The sequence below is a fragment of the Giraffa tippelskirchi genome, chromosome 3 (genome assembly GCF_054371585.1).
Source record: "Giraffa tippelskirchi isolate mGirTip1 chromosome 3, T2T-mGirTip1v1.2.pri, whole genome shotgun sequence".
NCBI classification, from domain to species: domain Eukaryota; kingdom Metazoa; phylum Chordata; class Mammalia; order Artiodactyla; family Giraffidae; genus Giraffa; species Giraffa tippelskirchi.
The window spans coordinates 167,944,435-167,963,239 of record NC_137277.1 but is presented as its reverse complement, the minus strand read 5'-3'; the positions used below and the strand labels follow the sequence as shown (position 1 = coordinate 167,963,239).

Genomic DNA, 18,805 nt, shown 5'->3' with positions numbered 1-18,805 from the left:
CTCCAGAACTGTGAGAATAGAAACTTCTGTTGTTTGAGCCATCCAGTCTATGCTGCTTTTTATGGCCGCTCTAGCAAACCAACACACATGGCAAAATTCTTTAATTGTTAAATCTAAGTGAGGGATATACAGGTGTTCATTGTGCTATTTTTTTTTTCAACTTTTCTGCAGGTTTGAAAATTCATGTAATAAAAAGTTGGAAGGACAAAACCTTTCAGGATATCCTCTCTATTCAACTGGCTCTTAAGAAAATATTTTCAATCAATTATAATTGAATTCTGCAATATAGAGATTTGGCTGCAACTTTGCTTAGAGAATAGATGAGTAGTTGGAAGTCTGACAAATTAAATGAGGAAGCCATTTCTCACTACACCAGCAGTTCCATTGTTTCAGATTTCAGGCCATTACATCTAGAGAGACACTCAGTGAGATGATTGATTTGGAAAATGATTTTGTGCAACAGAATAAAAGGACAGAACAGCAAATGTCCTGAGTTTCAGTTCCAAGTTATCACCAAACAGCAGCGATGGCAGTTGGCAAACTTTGGGACATGGTGGCATGGATAAGAGACATCAATGCTTGAATTATCCAAATGGTGCATTAACTCTGTCCATCTGCCAGTAGCTCAAACAAGTATTTCTGATAAGATTTTGTTGCTTCTTTAGTAAACAATTTAGAGACTTTGGTCACTGGATTTGATCCAAGCAAAAAAGCAAGTTCATTTTGTATATTTTGCTATATATTTTGTATATATTTTCTTTTTTCTGCTGTTTTCAACAGTTGCTCAGACACTCAAGTGTCCTATCTATTTCTCTTCTCCCTGGCATCCATGAGATATAAAAAAGAAGCAATCACACATGTAGGTGTTACTATTCTCAGCAGGTGATTGCATTTCTAATAGCATCAAGATCCTAAGAGAGTAGTTCTCAATCCCAGTAGCACATTTGGAAGAGTTAAAACAAAATAACAAAGCCAACAATGCTGGGACATATCCCTAAATATTTTGAATTAATATGATCTGAGGTAGGACCTTGATATGGGTCCATTGTTGCTGTTGTTTAGTTGCTAAGTCATGTCTGACTCTTTTGCAACCCCATGGACTGTAGCCCAGCAGAATCCTCTGTCCATGGGATTCCCCAGGCAAGAATACTGGAATGGGTTGCCATTTCCTTCCCCAGGAATCTTCCTGACCCAGGGGTTGAACTCACATATCCTGAATTGGCAGGTGGATTCTCTACCACTGAACCACCAGGGAAGCCCAGTATGGGTCCATACCAAGGTATTTTTAAAAAGTTTCTCAGGTGATATAAATTTGCAGCTGGTAAGAACAACTGTTCTCACCTAAAGTCAGTTCCTAACCACAAGTCCAGTTACTTCTAGGGAGTCTTTGAAGAGCCTTTAAAGGATTCTTTAAACCATCTCCAACATGATCCTTTTCTTTGATGTTAAAATTCATTTTGAAAAAAAATTGTTTCCAAATATACTATTAAAGAATCATTTTACTCTTAAAAAAAACGTTAAAAGTGTCTACCAGCCAGGGTAAACATGACATAAGTTTGAGCAAACTCCAGGAGATAGCGAAGGACAGGGAAGCCTGACATGCTGCAGCCCATGGGGTCCCAAAAAGTTGGACACAACTTATCAACTGAACAACAACCACCCTGGGATGCTATTGGGCAAAGAGCATATGCAGCTGCCAGATTACAACATCTAAAATATTTTCCCCCACTGACAACTGCATAACATGAATTTCCACTAGAACACAGATCTTAATTTCCAAAAAATATTTTCTGTTAAAGGAAACCAAAACTTCAATGAGCAATTTCAGTTCTGAAGCATGGAAAGTACATGGTAAGGCCAAGACATCTGTTTGCATTAAAGCAAGATAGTGCTCAAAATCTAGGACTTCCCTTGTGGTCCAGTGGTTAAAAATCCACCTTTCAATGCAGGGGATGCAGGTTCGATTCTTGGTCAAGGAACTAACATTTCACATGCTGAGGGGCAACTAAGCCATTTGCCTGCGTGCCATGCACCGCAGTGAAAGATCTTGAATGACACAGTGAAGATCCCATAGGCCACAACTAAGACCTAACACAGCCAAAATTAAATAAATAAATAAAAATTTTAAAAGTGCTCAAAGGCTAATGGAGGTGTTTCAAAAGGGCTCTAAATCCAGAATGAAGGAGCTCCTTTTGGCTAGATTTGGGACAATTTGAGCATCAGAAGAAATACTAACTATAAAGTGACTACAGAACAATAAATAAAAATTCCCAAACCACAATGCAAGAGGAAAAGGTGGCGACAGAGGATGAGATGGTTGGATGGCACCACCAACTCAATGACATGAATTTGAGCAAACTCTGGGAAATAGCAAAAGACAGGGAACCCTGGCGTGCTGCAGTTCATGGGGAAGCAAAGAGTCAGACACGACTTAGCCACTGAAAAACAACAACGACTTAGACTCAAAATGGAAGAAAAAGAACAGGAAAAAAATGGAGAAATTTATTTGCCACTATGGAGATGACTATTAATAACTCTTTATTCTGAAAGAAAAGAGTTAGATAGTAATTTTATCCTAAAAGAAAGAACAGAGACTAATCTCCAGGTGATGGTGGAAATCTCTTCCCTTAATGGATGCTACTTAATAAAAAAAAAAAAAGGAAGACTTTAAAAAAAATCACCAAGCTCCAATGAAATAACTGATTTATACAGCAGTCATTAATAAATGTGATAATACTGAATAAAATGCTAACAGGATTTCTGCTTTTGTTATGGATGAAGTAACAAAGATAAGATATATCATAAAACAACCAAAACACCAGACAAAAATATATGAAAAAATGACCCAAAAGACATTGGACATCAGCTTGTTAAGGACAGTGATCCCCGAGAAACTGAAAGCAAAGAGAAATGAGTCCTCTGAATGTGGCTTATTCCTGCAGTTTCTAGGCTGCAGTGTGAAGAAGGGGAATTTAGGCAGAGCCCAGTGATATCCTTGAGCTGCTTTGAGCTGATGGAGATGGCAATCCAGGGAAGCTAAGATGCCTAGAGTTTGCAGGGGAGCATAAAAGTGAGCTGAACAAAGAAACTGAGATCTAAAGGGACTGTCCCTCATATATTCAGCTGAGTGTTGTTTAGCGCATGCATGTGAGAAAGCTATCTGACATCAGGGAAAGAAAAGGTCAGAGAAAACAGTGTCTGGAGATTACCCAGGGTCAGAAATATCAAGTGCCTGTGTCCACCAGACAGGGTGGAAAACCTCACAATTCACAGAGAACCAGATATAGTACTTTGAAGGATCTTGTTTCAATAGTGGGAAAAATTCACCCCAGAATTAGTGCAGTTTTGATCCCACCTAGCAATGCGAGTTAGCAGCAGCAGCAGCAGCAATGCTTAAATGTAAGCTCCAAAAGGATTAGACTATAAGCAACTCTCGGGCTTCCCTGGTGGCTCAGAGGGTTAAGAATCTGCCTGCAAGGCAGGAGACCAGGTTCCATCCCTGAGTCAGGAAGATGCCTGGAGTAAGAAATGGCAACCCACTCCAGTATTCTTGCCTAGAGAATTCCATGACAGAGGAGCCTGGTGGGCTTGCAAACAGTCAGACACGACTGAGTGACTAACACTTTCACTTTCATGAGCAACTTAGTCATGTTCTAGAACAAAGCTGAAAGCATCCATTTATGGCGGGAAAGGGGGACCACATGGTATAATTCACAATATTTGACATCCAATCAAAGATAACTTCAATGAAGCAGAAAAATACAACCCTTAATGAGAAGAAAAATTATCAACTGAAAGTGACTCATATATGACACAGGTGGCAGAAAAAGAACATTAAAACCTGTATTATAACTATACTATATATGTTCAAGAAACTGGATCAAAGATTAAACATGTAAAGAAATTGAATTTGTATTAAAATAAAGAATACTCTGGATTCAGATGGTTTCTTTGGTGAAATAATATCAAGTTTACACAAAGTCTTCCTGAAAATTGAAGAAGGGAATACTTTCTAATATATTCTATGAGGCCAGCATGACTCTGATACCAAAATCATACACAGACTTCTTAAAAAAGAAAAAACCTTTACAGATCAGTATCTTTTATGAATGTAGATGTACAAATTCTAAACAAAAGCTCACAAATTCAATCCAACAGTAAATGAAAAGGATAATACATCATTAGCATTTCCAGGAATTCAAAGTTGGTTAGCATTTTAAATTTAATGTTTCTAAAAAGAAAATGCAGTAAATTAACAGCAAAAGAGAACCTTCTAAATCTGATAAAAAAAAAAAATCTACAGATATTATATAGAATGGTAAAACACTGAATCCTTCCTCCAGAACAAATTTCACTTCTTCTATCCAATATTGTTTAGGAGGTTATAGCTGGCACAATAAGGCAAACCAAAAAAAGAGAGAAAAGGAAGAAAGGAAGAAGAAAAAGTCATACAGATTAGTAAGAAAGATATAAAACTATTCTCAGATAACATGATCATTTGCATAGAAAATCCTAGAGAATTAAGTGAGTTTAGCAAGCTTGTAGGATGCCAATTCCAAAAAGTCAACTTAATTTCTTATTTTTTTACTTTCTTATATACTAGAAACAATTTGAAATTAAAATTTAAATCCATAAAAGGATACAACGACATACCAATTAAAAATAGCAAAAATCTAAAAAGGTTGACCATACCAAGTGCTGTTAAGTATGTAGAAGAACTGGAACTGTCATCACTGCTAGTGAGAATGTAAAATGGTACAACCACTCTGAACAACAGTTTGATAGTGCCTTAGGAAGCTAATCTTTAGGTTACTTACCATAGAGATGGCATCATCAACTCAATGGACATGAGTTTGAGCAAACACCGGGAGGTAGTGAAGGACAGGGAAGTCTGGCATGCTGCAGTTCATGGGGTTGCAAAGAGTCAGACATGACTGAGTGACTGAACAACCACAGAGGTACAAAGGCACGTGTCTATATAAAAACCTATTTGTGAATATTCAAAACAGCTTTATTTGTGATGGCCTGAACTGGAAAACATCCCAAAATATTCCTTAACATGTGAATGGATAAACAAATGGTGCACTATCCATACAATGGAGTCTATTCAATAAAAAGGAAGGAACTATTAATACACACACAATAAGGATGCATCTCAGAATAATTATACTCAGTGAAAGAATCCAGACAAAAAGAGTACCTGCTGTGGGATTCTATTTATATATAAAAATCTAGAAAATGCAAATTAATCTATAGTGACAAGCAGATCTTTGGTTGCCATAATGATAGGGGAGAGGAAGAGAGGACAAGGGGAAACTTGCGGAGGAGGTAATGGATATGTTCATTGCCTTTATTGTGTTATCATTTCATAACTGTATACACATTGGAAAACTTACCAAATTGTATACTTTAAAACATGGGCAGTTTAATATATGGCAATTATATGCCAATAAGGATGTTTTTAAAAGTTGATACACTGGTTGCCTGCTACCAAAGTATTAGCTTGGGTTTCTCAGGCAGCTCAGTGATAAAGAACGTGCCTGCAATGCAGGGATGCAGGTTCAATCTCTATGTGGGGAAGATCCCTTGGAGAGGGAAATGGCAACCCACTCCAGTATTCTTGCCTGGGAAATCTCATGGACCGAGAAGACCGGTGGGCTACATTCCATGGGGTTGCAAACGAGTTGGACACAACCTAGCAACTAAACAACAAAAATATATTAGCCCACAGCTTAATTGCTAATTAAAAAGCGGGAAACCAACCTATGAAACAGATACCTGGCAGCTGTCATGGTAACCAGTTAATAAAATCTAATATTACTAATGGGATAAAGGGCAATAAGTGCCTCCTGTTATAACTCAGTACTTAAGTTCACAACAACCTATTTTGAAATTTTATTTATTTAATTTTTGACTATGCTGGGTCTTCATTGCTGTGATCAGGTTTTCTCTAGATGCCTTGAGATGGGGCTACTTTCCATTTGCCGCGTGGGAGTTTCTCACGGCAATGACTTCCCCTTGTACAGAGCACAGGCTCCAGGGCATGTGGGCTCAGTAGTAATGGACTCAATTGCTCCATGGTATATGGGATCTTCCCGGACCAGGGATTGAGCCCATGTCCCTTGCATTTGCCCATGGATTCTTAACCACTGGACCTGCAGGGAAGTCCCCACAGCAACCTATCTTTACACAAAAGATTTAACCTAAATCTTATCAAATCTTCAAGTTTAGAGAAAATACCAGGGATAGATGAGGGAGTTAAGATCTCATGAAACAGGCCAATCAAGAATGTTAGATATTCTATAAGACAATTTTCCTAGTCTCTTCAAAAAGACCATCAGTTCAGTTCAGTCACTCAGTCATGTCCGACTCTTTGCGACCCCATGAACTGCAGCACGCCAGGCCTCCCTGTCCATCACCAACTCCTGGAGTCCACCCAAACCCATGTCCACTGAGTCAGTGATGCCATCCAACCATCTCATCCTCTGTTGTCCCCTTCTCCTCCTGCCCTCAATCTTTCCCAGCATCAGGGTCTTTTCCAATGAGTCAGCTCTTCGCATCAGGTGGCCAAAGTATTGGAGTTTCAGCTTCAACATCAGTCCTTCCAATGAACACCCAGGACTGATCTCCTTTAGGATGGACTGGTTGGATCTCCTTGCAGTCCAAGGGACTCTCAAGAGTCTTCTCCAACACCACAGTTCAAAAGCATCAATTCTTCGGCTCTCGGATTTCTTTATAGTCCAGCTCTCACATCCATACATGACTACTGGAAAAACCATAGCCTTGACTAGATGGACCTTTGTTGACAAAGTAATGTTTCTGCTTTTTAATATGCTGTCTAGATTGGTCATAACTTTTCTTCCAAGGAGCAAGTGTCTTTTAATTTCATGGCTGCAGTCACTATCTGCAGTGATTTTGGAGCCCAGAAAAATTAAGTCAGCCACTATTTTCACTGTTTTCCCATGTATTTGCCATGAAGTGATGGGACTGGATGCCATGATCTTAGTTTTCTGAATGTTGAGTTTTAAGCCAACTTTTTCATTCTCCTCTTTCACTTTCATCAAGAGGCTCTTTAGTTCTTCTTCACTTTCTGCCATAAGGGTGGTGTCATTTGCATATCTGAGGTTATTGATATTTCTCCTGGCAGTCTTGATTCCAGCTTGTGCTTCCTCCAGCCCAGCGTTTCTCATGATGTACTCTGCATATAAGTTAAATAAACAGGGTGACAATACACAGCCTTGACATACTCCTTTTCCTATTTGGAACCAGTCTGTTGTTCCATGTCCAGTTCTAACTGTTGCTTCCTGACCTGCATACAGGTTTCTCAAGACGCAGGTCAGGTGGTCTGGTATTCCCATCTCTTTCAGAATTTTCCACAGTTTATTGTGATCCATGGGAAAAAATTGATGAGGAATGACCAATGCCACATATGAATCTTTATTGAATTTTATTTAGAAAAACAAAAAACATTTTGGAGACGATTGATAATAGTTCAACAACCATTAAAACTCTATCTTTGGCTGCCTCTGAGGGCAGAACACTAATGTAACCATAATGGGCCTGTCACATTCTCCCTAATAAAAGCAAATCCAACCTCAAAAAACAACTCTGTCAAAATGCATATTTGCTCTCACAAAATCTTCTCTCTTCAAGGTTATTCACCACATGCCTAAATGAAAAGAAAACTGCCCACATGTAATTATAGAGATCTCGGCTCACATACTGTTGAAGCCTAGCTTGAAGTATTTTGAGCATTACCTCGCTAGCATGCGAAATGAGTACAAGTGTGCAGTAATCTGAACATTCTCTGGCATTGCTCTTCTTTGGGATTGGAATGAAAAGTGACCTTTTACAGTCCTGTGGCCACTGTTAAGTTTTTCAAATTTGCTGTCATATTGCGTGCAGCACTTTCACAGCATTGTCTTATAGGATTTGAAATAGCTCAGCTGAAATTCCATCACTTCCATTAGTTTTGTTCATAGTAATGCTTTCTAAGGTCCACTTGACTTCACAATCCAGGTTGTCTGGCTATAGGTGAGTAAACATATCATCACGGTTATCCGGGTCACTAAGACATTTTTTGTACAGTTCTTCTGTATATTCTTGCCACCTCTTCTTAATCTCTTCTGCTTCTGAAAGGTCCTTAAGCATAAACATGAAGTTTAAGCACAAAGATTGTTGAAAAAGGAATTTCCTTTGTTGGAAATGATGTAAAATATTGTGGGTCTATGTTTATATGCTTTTTTCTGGCATATACATCATTGCTTCTCTTGATTTCTCAAAGTAGGTTTCTCAAAGTAGTACTGTGACCTAAAAAGGTAAGAAATGCTGCTAAAAGAATGAAACTCTGGGAATTTCAGGCACTTCTCAGTAGTTAGAGTAGGATTCATAAAGCATTCAGATTTTCCAGTGCCCTAAAACCTCACAACTGAGGTGATCCCCTCCATCATCTATGTCTAAGCTCATTCTTGTCTACATCAAGAGGTGGAAAGTCAAATGTTGCCTTATTTATTTACTTATTTATTTTACAAATTTGTCTTTTTCAATCAATTGTTTCACCACTTTTTTTCTCTTTTTTTGGTGTGCTGGGTCTTTGTTATTGTGTACAGGCTTTCTCTAGTTGTGACAAGTGGGGCTACTCTTCATTGTGGTGGGAGGACTTTTCTTGCTGCAAAGCATGGGTTCTAGAGCATGCAGGCTTTAGTAGTTGCAGTACACAGGCTTAGTTGCCCTTCGGTATGTGGGATCCTCCCAGATCAGGGCTAGAACCCATGTCCCCTGTACTAGCAGGCAGATTCTTTATAGATAAAGAATCTATATTCTTTACATATAGATTCCTCTTATATGTGGAATCTAAATGGACCACAGGGAAGTCCATTTCACCACTTTTTTAATGTGCTCTAGGCTTATTTAGCTGTCAGGCTCCTCTGAGTTTATTAACAGAGCTCTGGTCCTATGCATAAGAAGCAGTGACAGGGAAGTCAGTCTTTATCTTATTTTTATTTGAGGCTAATAATACCTTAGATTGTATGCCGTATTTTGAACATAATTCCTTCATACTTTTCTCTGTCAGTATCAGAAAATAAGTCTGCTACTGAAAATATTTCTGCCATTACAGGGTTGATCCATTACTAGAAATAGAGACAGCTAAGTACAAACAGAAGGTATTAATGACATAATCAGTAATTATGTCAATGATGTTGTATTATCACACACAGTGTCATGTCTGTCTTGCTTTTATTTTTTTTAACTTTTTATTTTGTATTGGGGTAGAGCCGATTAACAATGTTGTGATAGTTTCAGGTGAACAGGGAAGGGACTCAGCCATACACATACATGTATCCATTCTCCTCCAAACTTCCCTCCCATCCAGGCTGAAACAACACTGAGTGGCGTTACCTTGATATACAGTAATTCCTTCTTGGTTACCCATTTTAAATATAACAGTTTGTACATGTCCATTCCAAACTTTCTAACTATCCATTCTCCCAATCCTTCCCCCTGTCATGCAAATTTTTCAAATTATATTAAATATTTACTAGTTAACAAAGTAGCTCAAAAGCTATGATGAAATAAGAAAATCTAAAACTGACAGCAAATGTAATTTTGTTTGTGTGCTTCAAATCATAGTATTTTCATTCAACCTCATTTATAAAGGTAATACTATTGTGGTAACTACAATCTACTCCTCTCTACTATGCATTTAATTAAAAAGCTCTTTCATTAACATACAATCTCTTCTGAGTATAGATTTTAGGACAAATTAATAAATTCCATAGCACTAGACTAAGTACAATAGAAGCATTTCTCAAGTAGGAAACATAATACAAGTTTTTCTGCAAGATATAGAATTCAAATAGTAGAGATGATTAAAATCTGTCCAAAAAATTTGTTTTTTAATTGTGCTACTTTTTGAGCTCTCTCCTATACATGGCTTTCTATAAGATGGGATTTTAGGAGCTAGGTAGAATTTCTAAAATGTTACAAAGGTCCTTAAAATTTTTTTCTCCAACAACTTATCTGACTTCTGAGAATCGATACAAAGAGAATAAGCCTAAATATTTTAAGTTATATTAAAATACTTATTCGGAGAAGGCAATGGCACCCCACTCCAGTACTCTTGCCTGGAGAATCCTAGGGACGGCGGAGCCTGGTGGGCTGCAGTCTATGGGATCGCACAGAGTCGGACACTACTGAAGCGACTTAGCAGTAGGAGCAAAATGCTTATTGCAATGAAAACTATGATTTAAAAAGAGTTTAAAGTTCCTATAATTGTTTAAAAGACTGAAAATAATTTAAGCATTTGAAATAAGAAACATGAAAAATAATAAAGACTAATGAAAATACAGCAGGAGCTGGGACTTAATCTAAAATCGCTGAAATTAATCAAATAAAAGAAAGAATACAGAGATTTCCCTCGTGGTCCAGTGGTGGAGAATCTGCCTTCCAGTGCAGGGGATGCAGGTTTGATTCCTGGTGAAATAAGTTGGATAGAGATAGACAAATCCTGTATGATGTCACTTAGATGTGGAATCTAAAAAATACAACAAACTAGTGAATATAAGAAAAAAGAAACAGATTCAAAATATAGAAAACAAACTAGTGGTTACCAGTAGGGCAAAGGAAGAAGGGAGGGCCAAGATAGGGTTAGGGGACTCAGAGGTACAAACTACTATACATAAAATACATAATCTACAAGGGTATATTGTACAACACAGGGAATATAGCCAATATTTTATAATAATTATAAGCTTTAAAAATTTTGAATCACTATGTTTTACACCTGAAACTTATATAATATTGTCCATCAACTATACTTCAATAAAAAAGAAATATGTCTAACCCCATTAGTAGTATGGAAATACAAGTTAAGCAAGACAATTTCTCAACTTCATATTGCCAATTTTTAAGAGCAACAGATTCTGGTGTTGTTGAGGGTGGTGCTGAAACTAGCAATTTCATATATAACTGATAAGAATATCAATTACTACAAACTTTTATGAAATTAACTTGGAAAGATATACTGAAAACTAAAGAATCCATACGCCTTAAGGATTCCACTTAGAAGAATGTAGCATAAAGAGGGAGAATCAATAAAGTTAGAAATAGAAGATGCAGAAATACAAAGGATCAAAAAAGACTATTATGAGGAATTATTTGCCAATAAAATGGCAACCTGGAAGGAATGGACAAGCTCTTAGAAAAATACAACCTTCTAAAACCGAACCAGGAAGAAATAGAAAGCATGAACAGACCAATCAGCACTAAAATCGAAACTGTGATAAAAAATCTTCCAACAAACAAAAACCCAAGGCCAGATGGCCTCACAGGTGAATTCTACCAAAAGTTTAGAGAAGAGCCCAATCCTGCTCAAACTCTTCCAAAAAATTGCAGAGGAAGGAAAACTCCCAAACTTATTCTATGAGGCCACCATCACCCTGATATAGGAACCAGACAAAGATATCACAAAAAAGAAAATTACAGGTCAATATCACTGATGAACATAGATGCAAAAATCCTCAACAAAATTCTAGCAAACAGAATTCAACAATACATTAAAAGGACCATACACAATGATCAAGTGGGATTTATCTCAGGGATGCAAGGATTCTTCAATATAAGCAAATCAATCAATGTGATATACCATATCAATAAACTGAAAGATAAAAACCATATGATCATCTCAATAGATGTAAAGAAAGCCTGCAACAAAATTCAATACCTATTTATGATAAAAACTCTCCAGAAAGTAGACATAGAAGGATCCTATCTCAACATAATAAAGGCCATATATGACAAACCCACAGCAAACATTATTCTCAATGGTGAAAAACTGAAAGCATTTTCTCTAAGATCAGGTACAAGACAAGGGTACTCACTCTCACCACTATTATTCAACATAGTGTTGAAAGTCCAAGCCGCAGCAATCAGAGAAGAAAAAGAAATAGAAGGAATCCAGATCAGAAAAGAAGTACAACTCTCACTGTTTGCAGATGACATGATAGTATATATAGAAAACCCTAAAGATTCCACCAGAAAATTAGTAGAGCTAATCAATGAGTATATCACAGGGTATAAAATTAATACACAGAAATCTCTTGCATTCCTATACACTGACAATGAAAATCAGAAAGAAAAATTAAGGAAACAATCCCATTCACCACTGCAACAAAAAGAATAAAATACCTAGGAATAAACCTACCTAAAGAGATAAAAGACCTACAATGCAGAAAACTATAAGACACTGATGAAAGAGATCAAAGGTGACACAAGCAAGTGGAGAGATACACCATATTCTTGGATTGGAAGAATCAATATTCTTCCAATGAGAATGACTATACTACCTAAAGCAATCTGCAGATTCAATGCAATCCCTATCAAACTACCAATGGTATTTTTCACAGAACTAGAACAAAAATTTTCACAATTTGTCTGGAAACACAAAAGACCCTGAATAGCCAAAGCAATCTTGAGAAAGAAAAATGGAGCTGGAGGAATCAACCTTTCTGACTTCAGACTATACTACAAGCTGCAATCATCAAGACCGTAGGTACTGGCACAAAAACAGAAATACAGACCAAGGGAACAAGATAGAAAGACCGGGGATAAACCCACACACTTATGGGCACATTATCTTTGACAAAGGAGGCAAGAATATACAATGGAGAAAAGACAGACTCTTTGATGAGTGGGGCTGGGAAAACTGGACAGCTACATGTAAAAGAACGAAATTAGAACACTTCCTAACACCATAGGTGGCTCTGTGGCTCAGAAGTTAAAGAATCTGCCTGCAATGCAGCAGACATAAGAAACATGGGTTCAATCCCTGAGTTGGGAAGATCCCCTGGAGAAGGGAAGGGCAACCCACTCCAGTATTCTCGCCTGGAAAATTCCATGGACAGAGAAGCCTAGTGGGCTACAGTCCATGGGGTTGCAAAGAATTGAGCACAACTGAGCAACTAACACTTCAATAAGTGTTGCTGGGAGAACTGGACAGCTACATGTAAAAGAATGAAACTAGAACACTTCCTAACACCATACACAAAAATAAACTCAGAATGGATTAAAGACAAATGTAAGGCCAGAAACTATAAAGCTCTTAGAGGAAAACATAGGAGGTATACTCTGACATACATCACAGCAAGATCTTCTTTGACCCACCTCCTAAAGTAACGGAAATAAAAGCAAAAACAGACAAACGGGACTTAATTAAGCTTAAACGTTTCTGCATAGCAAAGGAAACAATACACAAGATTAAAAGACAAACTTCAGACTGGGAAAAAATAATTGCAAACAAAACAAGTGACCAAGAATTAATTGCCAGAATATATAAGCAGCTCATGCAGCTCAACATCAGAACAGCCCAATCAAAAGTATGTAGAAGATCTAAACAGACATTACTCTAAAGAAGACATACAGATGGTTAATAAACACAAGAAAAGATGCTCAACATCACTCATTATTAGAGAAATGCAAACCAGAACTACAATGAGGTATCACCTCACACTGGTCAAAATACCCACCATCAAAAAAATCTACAAACAGTAAATACAGGAGAGGGTATGGAGAAAAGGGAACCTTCTTGCACTGTTGGTGGGAATGTAAATTGATACAGCTACTACGGAGAACAGTATGTGAGACCCAAGTCACTTCAGTTGTGTCCAGCTCTTTGCAACCCCTTGGACTATAGCCCGCCAGACTCCTCTGTCCATGGGATTCTCCAGGCAAGAATACCAGAATGGGTTGCCATGCCTGCCTCCAGGGGATCCCCCCAATCCAGGGATCAAACCCACATTTCTTATGTTTCCTGCATTGGCAGGTGTGTTCTTTACCACTAGCACCACCTGGGAAACAGATGGAGAACAGTATCATGATTCCTTAAAAAACTAGGAATAAAACTATCATACAATGCAACAATCCCACTATTGAGCATGTACCCTGAGGGCACCATAATTGAAAAAGATACATTCACCCTAATGCTCATTGCAGCACTATTTACAATAGCTAGGACATAGAAGCAACCTAGATGTCCATTGACAGATGAATGGAAAAAGAAGTTGTGGTACATACCTACAATGGAATATTACTCAGCCATAAAAAAGAACTCATTTGAGTCAGTTCTAATGAGGTGGATGAACCTGGAGCCTATTATACAGAGTGAAGTTAGAAAGAGAAAAACAAACATTGTATATTAACGTATATTGTAATTAACACATATATGGAGTCTAGAAAGATGGTACTGATGAACTTACATGCAGGGCAGCAATGGAAACACAGACAAATAGATTTGTGGACACAGTGTGAGAAGGAGAGGGGGGAACGAATCGAGAGAGAAGCATGGAAACATATATATTACAGTATGTAAAATAGATAACCAGTGGGAATTTGCTGTATGACATGGGAAGCTCAAACCCAGTACTCTGACAACCTAGCGGGGTGGGATGGGGTGTGGGATGGGAGGGAGGTTCAACAGGGAGAGGAGATAGGTATACCTATGGCTGATTCATATTGATGTGTGGCAGAAACCAATGCAACATTGTAAAGCAATTATCCTCCAATTAAAAATGAATAAACAATTAAATTATTAAAAAATAAAATACCTAAGAATATACGTTTAAGAATTTTCATCTTGGCATTATTTATAAAGTAAAAAAAAAAAAATATCTCCAAATAACCTGAATGTCCCTGGTAAGAAACAGTTGAATAAATTATGATACATTCACACTATGTACTATTATACATCTTTTATAAAGGATGTCTCGTATAACTTTTTGCTCTGGAGATATCCATAGTATATTACTAAGTGAAAGGAGACATTGTAGAACAATGTGTGTGGTGTAAAACAAAACAAACGCTCCTTATATACAATTGAACTTATTTACAGAATACAAATAGTGTCACAGATGTAGAAAACAAACTTATGGTTACCAAGGGGGAAATGAGGGAGAGAGAGATAAATTGGGACATTGGGATTGACATATACACATTACTATATACAAAATAGATAACTAATAAGGACCTGCTGTATACCACAGGGAACTCTATTCAGTAGTCTATAATGACCTTTATGGGGAAAGAATCTAAGAAAGAATGAGCATATGTATATGTATAACTGATTCACTTTACTGTACAACAGAAACTAACAAACATTGTAAATCAACTATACAGTTTATTTAATAAAAATTAAAAAATTAAAATTCAAAAAATCTAAATTAAAAAATGCTTTCTTGAAAACAATTTTTCCGTATTTTCTGAAAATACAGAAACATTCTGAAATAATTGATATATAGCACTGTGTTCTTACAAGTGTTTTATATTATTACTAAAAGATGAATGCAGTGCTACATTATTTGATTTTATACATTACCACATGTAGCATATTTTATGGAGAAGGAAATGGCAGCCCACTCCAGTACTCCTGCCTGGAAAATCCCATGGACGGAGAAGCCTGGTAGGCTACTGTCCATGGGGTCGCGAAGAGTTGGGCACAACTGAGCGACTTCACTTTTAGTTCTCTCAATCATAGAAAACCAATCTTCTCTTAAGAAAGGGAGACGCAGCTGCTCTTTTTTTTGGCTTTGCATTTTATTTTCTACGTATCATCATTGAATTTATAATTAACACTGGTCACCTTGAATTCCTAGTTGGAACAAAGGAACAGACCTGAGACATCGCCAGCACTGGCCTAAGCAGAGCTGCCCCCTTCTCTGCAGTTATGGTTTACTACTTCCTGGGTTGGAAGGAATAACTGGGAGCTCTGCAAAGATCAGACCCTTCAGGCAAGAACCAGTGTGTTAATAGTGTGAATTAGATATACTGACTACCTGCTCTGCTTAATTGTTATGAAACTGAACTAATCAGCAGTTATAAAGCACATACTTTGTTATGTGCTAGGCTCTGCCTCCTGGCCTGTAGATAATTTAAGAAGACCTGGGGAATACCATCAGATGTGCTAATTGTATTTGGGTGTTAACAAAAGCAGATCTAGACAAGCTGTCCACTTAAATGGTACCTTTTGGTCAGAAAAAATTCAAAGATTGTGATCATGTAAAATTACTCAAACCTTCTAGCAAAAATATTTTTTGAAAAATAAACTAAATGCCTTTAAAAAAAAAAAAAAAGAATACACAGAAGAACTGTACAAAAAAGATCTTCACAACCCAGATAATCACACCGGTGTGATCACTCACCTAAAGCCAGACATCCTGGAATACGAAGTCAAGAGGGCCTTAGGAAGCATCACTATGAACAAAGCTAGTGGAGGTGATGGAATTCCAGTTGAGCTATTTCAAATCCTAAAAGACAATGCTGTGAAAGTGCTGCACTCAATATGCCAGCAAATTTGGAAAACTCAGCAGTGGCCACAGGACTGGAAAAGGTCAGTTTTCATTCCAACCCCAAAGAAAGGCAACGCCAAACAATGCTCAAACTACCACACAATTGCATTCATCTCACACACTAGCAAAGTGATGCTCAAAATTCTCCAAGCCAGGCTTCAAAAGTACGTGAACCAAGAACCTCCAGATGTTCAAGCTGGTTTTAGAAAAGGGGGAGGAACCAGAGATCAAATTGCCAACATTGAAAAAGCAAGAGAGTTCCATAAAAACATCTACTTCTGCTTTATTGGCTATGCCAAAGCCTTTGACTCTGTGGATCACAACAAACTGTGGAAAGTTCTGAAAGAGACAGGAATACCAGACCACCTTACCTGCCTCCTGAGAAATCTGTATTCAGGTAAAGAAGCAACAGTTAGAACTGGACATGGAACAACAGACTGGTTCCAAATCGGGAAAGGAGTATGTCAAGGTTGTATATTGTCACCCTGCTTATTTAACTTATATGCAGGGTACATCATGAAAAACGCTGGGCTGGATGAGGCACAAGTTGGAAATAAGATTGCCGGGAGAAATATCAGTAACTTCAGATATGCAGATGACACCACCCTTATGGCAGAAAGTGAAGAAGAACTAAAGAGCCTCTTAATGAAAGTGAAAGAGGAGAGTGAAAAAGTTGGCTTAAAGCTCAACATTCAGAAAACTAAGATCATGGCATCCAGTCCCATCACTTCATGGCAAATACATGGGGAAACAGTGGGAACAGTGACAGACTTAATTTTTTTTGGTTCCAAAATCACTGCAGATGGTGACTGCAGCCATGAAATTAAAACACAGTTGCTCCTTGGAAGGAAAGTTATGAACAACCTAGACAGCATATTAAAAAGCAGACATTACTTTGCCAACAAAGGTCTGTCTAGTCAAAGCTGTGGTTTTTCCGGTATTCATGTATGGATGTGAGAGCTGGACTATAAAGAAAGCTGAGCACCAAAGAATTGGTACTTTTGAACTGAGGTGTTGGAGAAGACTCCTGAGAGTCCCTTGGACTGCAAGGAGATACAACCAGTCAATCTTAAAGGAAATCAGTCCTGAATATTCGTTGGAAGGACTGATGCTGAGGCTGAAACTCCAATACTTTGACCACCTCATGCGAAGAACTGACTTATTGGAAAAGACCCTGATGCTGGGAAAGATTGAAGGTGGGAGGAGAAGGGGACGACAGAAGGTGAGATGGTTGGATGGCATCACCGACTCAATGGACATGAGTTTGAGTAAACTCTGGGAGGTGGTGATGGACAGGGAGGCCTGGCATGCTGCAGTCCATGGGGTTGCAAAGAGTTGGACATGACTGAGCGACTGAACTGAATTGAAGTGATAATAGTAAAGCTCTATATGATACATATAAATAATGACTTTATTTATAATAGTTGTTTTTACATATAGTATTTACCCCTTAATAATAGTAATATTTATTTAGTAAATAATCATAATTACTGAGGGATAAAGTACTGAATATTATAAGGCAATAAGTAATATTTGGACAGTTACTCTTACCTTGAATTGTATAAAATATTTATTTCCTAGAGCTCAATGTTGAAATCTTAAAATTTGCTTCAACTCTTAAATATCATGATTCATTAGCAGTGTGGAATTTCAGCCTCCATTAGCTAACCCCTGTACCTCTGTGCTGACATTCCTGTGCATTAGCTTAAAACAGTTGTGTTTACAGCATCTAGGGCTTTTGAAAATGTCATATTAATAGTCAATAAATAAGTATGATTATGTAAATCCAGCATAGCAAACTCTGCCGTGGCATACCATGACAGAGAGGCTAGAGAACTACCATATACAATACTGAAAGAAAGTTGGGGAGAAAATGAGGAATATTATCTCATACAATTTTACTGGACCATCATTTGGCATCCTAGAGCCTTTGTCTCTCCCAAACTAGCCAGATATCATATATCATATCTCTAAATAATCACATAACCAAATATCATATCTTTAGAGATATAATCTCTAAATAATCACATTATTTAGAGAAATAATGACATCAGTAAAAGTTGTACTTTCTAATTTCTTCCTTCTGTACCTAATTGAGTGTTTATGCTGTCCTAACCATATCCACTTGCCAACCAGCAAACTCAGTGGCAATAAAGAGATGTGTAAGCTAATGACACCAAGCATGGGTCAAGACCATTATGAGTTCCCAAAAAGTGCTCCCTTCCATTTTTTTTAAATCCTCTAACTCACTAGAATAAAGATCTTGATATTAGTATGATAACTTGACTCCCCCAGCCTCCAAGAGTTTTTATCTGACTCAATAGGAAACCCAATAAAATCATCAGATCCAAAGGAAACTTTTTTTTTCAGCATCCAGTATACACCAGGTTCTTTGAGTTTTTAAGGCAAAGAGACCCATTCAAACTAGCATAGGTAGAAATGAGGAGAGAAATGGCAATAACTTAGGG

General features: G+C 37.5%; 1 protein-coding gene and 1 long non-coding RNA gene across 3 annotated transcripts in view; both read right to left on the bottom strand.

The window, feature by feature from the left end:
• The window catches only part of SGPP2 (sphingosine-1-phosphate phosphatase 2), a 213,169-nt gene that overhangs the window by 174,730 nt on the left and 19,634 nt on the right, over positions 1-18,805 (bottom strand). The gene's annotated exons all lie outside the window — the stretch shown is intronic.
• LOC145542523 (uncharacterized) lies at positions 754-3,426 on the bottom strand. Its single transcript, XR_014079906.1, has 2 exons — positions 2,440-3,426; positions 754-1,076 (listed from the first exon to the last, which is right to left on the bottom strand). It is a non-coding gene; the product is annotated as an uncharacterized LOC145542523 (long non-coding RNA).